Here is a 4,743-nt window from a genome sequence, read left to right as displayed (position 1 = left end):
TTGAGTAGTTATAAGCTCAGACTACTACAGTACAGAAACAGGTCTTTCAGCCCATCTAGTATGTGCTGAACTGTTATTCTGCCTAGTCCTATTGACCTACACCTGGACCACAGCCCTCCATACCCCTACCATCCAAATATCTATCCAAACTTCTCTTAGTAAGAATTAGTAAGAATGTAAGTAAGATGTTAAGAATTGGAGGAGATGGCAGTTGAATGTGTGGCTGAGGAGCTGGTGCAGGGGGCAGGGTTTTAGATTTTTGGACCATTGGGATCTCTTCTGGGGAAGGTGGGACCTGTACAGATTGGATGGGTTGCATCTGAACTCGAGGGGGAGCAATATCCTTGCTGGTAGGTTTGCTAGCATGGTTCGGGAGGGTTTAAACTAATTTGCAAGGGGGATGGGACCCGGAGCGATAGAGCAGTGAAAGAAGTGCATGGAGTAAAGCCAGATCTAACGTATAGAGAGGCTTTGAGGAAAGAGCAGCAGAATAAAGGGTATAAAGGTAGTAAGGTAGAAGGGCTAAAGTGTGTGTACTTCAATGCAACAAGCATCAGGAACAAAGGTGATGAACTGAGAGCTTGGATACATACATGGAATTATGATGTAGTGGCCATTACGGAGACTTGGCTGGCACCAGGGCAGGAATGGATTCTCAATATTCCTGGATTTCAGTGCTTTAAAAGGGATAGAGAGGGGGGAGAAGGGAGGAAAGGTGGCATTACTGGTCAGGGATAATATTACAGCTGCAGAAAGGGTGGGTAATGTAGCAGGATCCTCTTTTGAGTCAGTATGGGTGGAAGTCAGGAACAGGAAGGGAGCAGTTACCCTATTGGGAGTATTCTATAGGCCCCCTGGTAGCAGCAGAGATACCGAGGAGCAGATTGGGAGGCAGATTTTGGAAAGGTGCAAAAATAACAGGGTTGTTATCATGGGTGACTTTAACTTCCCTAATATTGATTGGCACTTGAATAGTTCCAAGGGTTTAGATGGGGCAGAGTTTTTCAGTGTGTCCAGGATGGATTCCTGTCACTGTATGTTGACAGGCCGACTAGGGGGAATGCCATACTAGATCTAGTATTAGGTAATGAACCGAGTCAGGTCACAGATCTGTCAGTGGGTGAGCATCTGGGGGACAGTGATCACCGCTCCCTGGCCTTTAGCATTATCATGGAAAAGGATAGAATCAGAGAGGACAGGAAAATTTTTAATTGGGGAAGGACAAATTATGAGGCTATAAGGCTAGAACTTGCGGGTGTGAATTGGGATGATGTTTTTGCAGGGAAATGTACTATGGACATGTGGTCGATGTTTAGGGATATCTTGCAGGATGTTAGGGATAAATTTATCCCGGTGAGGAAGATAAAGAATAGTAGGGTGAAGGAACCATGGGTGACAAGTGAAGTGGAAAATCTAGTCAGGTGGAAGAAGGCAGCATACATGAGGTTTAGGAAGCAAGGATCAGATGGGTCTATTGAAGAATATAAGGTAGCAAGAAAGGAGCTTAAGAAGGGGCTGAGAAGAGCAAGAAGGGGTCATGAGAAGGCCTTGGCGAGTAGGGTAAAGGAAAACCCCAAGGCATTCTTCAATTATGTGAAGAACAAAAGGATGACAGGAGTGAAGGTAGGACTGATTAGAGATAAAAGTGGGAAGATGTGCCTGGAGGCTGTGGAGGTGAGCGAGGTCCTCAATGAATACTTCTCTTCGGTATTCACCACTGAGAGGGAAGTTGATGACGGTGAGGACAATATGAGTGAGGTTGATGTTCTGGAACATGTTGATATTAAGGGAGAGGAGGTGTTGGAGTTGTTAAAATACATTAGGATGGATAAGTCCCCAGGGCCTGATGGAATATTCCCCAGGCTGCTCCACGAGGCAAGGGAAGAGATTGCTGAGCCTCTGGCTAGGATCTTTATGTCCTCGTTGTCCACGGGAATGGTACCGGAGGATTGGAGGGAGGCGAATGTTGTCCCCTTGTTCAAAAAAGATAGTAGAGATAGTCCGGGTAATTATAGACCAGTGAGCCTTACGTCTGTGGTGGGAAAGCTGTTGGAAAAGATTCTTAGAGATAGGATCTATGGGCATTTAGAGAATCATGGTCTGATCAGGGACAGTCAGCAGGGCTTTGTGAAGGGCAGATCGTGCCTAACAAGCCTGATAGAGTTCTTTGAGGAGGTGACCAGGCATATAGATGAGGGTAGTGTAGTGGATGTGATCTACATGGATTTTAGTAAGGCATGGGATCCAGGGAAGTTTGGTCAGGTGGATTCAGAATTGGCTTGCCTGCAGAAGGCAGAGGGTCGTGGTGGAGGGAGTACATTCAGATTGGAGGGTTGTGACTAGTGATGTCCCACAAGGATCTGTTTTGGGACCTCTACTTTTTGTGATTTTTATTAACGACCTGGATGTGGGGGTAGAAGGGTGGGTTGGCAAGTTTGCAGATGACACAAAGGTTGGTGGTGTTGTAGATAGTGTAGAGGATTGTCGAAGATTGCAAAGAGATATTGATAGGATGCAGAAGTGGGCTGAGAAGTGGCAGATGGAGTTCAACCCGGAGAAGTGTGAGGTGGTACACTTTGGAAGGACAAACTCCAAGGCAGAGTACAAAGTAAATGGCAGGATACTTGGTAGTGTGGAGGAGCAGAGGGATCTGGGGGTACATGTCCACAAATCCCTGAAAGTTGCCTCACAGGTAGATAGGGTAGTTAAGAAAGCTTATGGGGTGTTAGCTTTCATAAATCGAGGGATAGAGTTTAAGAGACGCGATGTAATGATGCAGCTCTATAAAACTCTAGTTAGGCCACACTTGGAGTACTGTGTCCAGTTTTGGTCGCCTCACTATAGGAAGGATGTGGAAGCATTGGAAAGGGTATGGAGGAGATTTACCAGGATGCTGCCTGGTTTAGAGAGTATGGATTATGATCAGAGATTAAGGGAGCTAGGGCTTTACTCTTTGGAGAGGAGGAGGATGAGAGGAGACAAGATATTAAGAGGAATAGACAGAGTGGACAGCCAGCGTCTCTTCCCCAGGGCACCACTGCTCAGTACAAGAGGACACGGCTTTAAGGTAAGGGGAGGGAAGTTCAAGGGGGATATTAGAGGAAGGTTTTTCACTCAGAGAGCGGTTGGTGCGTGGAATGCACTGCCTGAGTCAGTGGTGGAGGCAGATACACTAGTGAAGTTTAAGAGACTACTAGACAAGTATATGGAGGAATTTAAGGGGGGGGGGGTTATATGTGAGGCAGGGTTTGAGGGTCTGCACAACATTGTGGGCCGAAGGGCCTGTAATGTGCTGTACTATTCTATGTTCTATGTTAGCTCATTGTCAGAGTTCTCCCTGAGGACGAGATTTTGAGAAGTCTCAGCAAAGGCTCTGGAATACACGCAGAATAGCCTCCATAATCTCCCAAAACACTCTCAGAAACAAGAGTGGTGGTTGCAGAATGGGAACTGAAGAGGTTACAGCTCATTCAGATAAAAGGTTCATGGATAAACAGCAGCCTGTTTGTCTAACCTTGGTGTGGGGAAAACTAGTAATAACGTTAAAACATTCCCACGGTCTGAGCAGACAAGATGTCAACAAGGAAGTGTCGAATGCCTGGCTCAGAGCTGGAGACCTCTTCCCAGAAACAAAGGGGTTCCTTGTGGCAATACAAGACCAGGTTGTTAACACAAAAGAATATCAAAAATATTTAATAAAAGACCAACAAATTCAAGATGATAAATGCAGAAAATGTCTGGAGAAACCAGAGATAATCCAACACATTACAGGATCCTACAAGACTGGGCTGAGAAGTGGCAGATGGAGTTCAACCCAGATAAGTGTGTAGAGGTTCATTTTGGTAGGTCAGATATGATGGCAGAATATAGTATTAATGGTAAGACTCTTGGCAGTGTGGAAGATCAGAGGGATCTTGGGGTCTGAGTCCAAAGGACACTCAAAACTGCAATACAGGTTGACTCTGTGGTTAAGGAGGCATACAATGCATTGACCTTCAACAATCATGGGATTGAGTTTAGGAGCTGAGAGGTAACGTTAGAGCTATATGGGACCCTCGTCAGACCCCACTTGGAGTACTGTGCTCAGTTCTGGTCACCTCACTATAGGAAAGATGTGGAAACCATAGAAAGGGCGCAGAGGAGATTTACAAGGATGTTGCCTGGATTGGGGAGCATGCCTTATGAGAATAGGTTGAGTGAACTTGGCGTTTTCTCCTTGGAGCAATGGAGGATGAGAGGGGACCTGACAGAGGCGTACAAGATGATGAGAGGCATTGATCGTGTGGACAGTCAGAGGCTTTTTCCCAGGGCTGAAATGGCTAACACGACAGGGCACAGTTTTAAGGTGCTTGGAAGTAGGTACAGAGATGTCAGGGGTAAGTTTTTTTTTACAGAGAGTTGTGAGTGCGTGGAGTGGGCTGCCGGCAACAGTGGTGGAGGCAGATACTACAGGGTCTTTTAAGAGACTCCTGGACAGGTACATGGAGCTCAGAAAAATAGAGGGCTATGAGTAACCCTAGGTAATTTCTAAGGTAAGGACATGTTTGGCACAGCTTTGTGGGCCGAAGGGCCTGTATCGTGCTGTAGGTTTTCTATGTTTCTACAGAAGTTTAACTCAATCTGTTTACTTGCACTGGCACAATCACATTCACCAAAATCTTGCTTTAAAATATAAGCTCATAAAAGACACCATACCTTACTATAAATACAAACCTGATCTGATTTTAGAGTCAGAGTCCCAGA

Source organism: Hemitrygon akajei, chromosome 8 (assembly GCF_048418815.1).
Source record: "Hemitrygon akajei chromosome 8, sHemAka1.3, whole genome shotgun sequence".
NCBI classification, from domain to species: Eukaryota; Metazoa; Chordata; class Chondrichthyes; order Myliobatiformes; family Dasyatidae; genus Hemitrygon; species Hemitrygon akajei.
The sequence above is the reverse complement of the archived record's forward strand: the minus strand, read 5'-3'. Positions refer to the sequence as shown.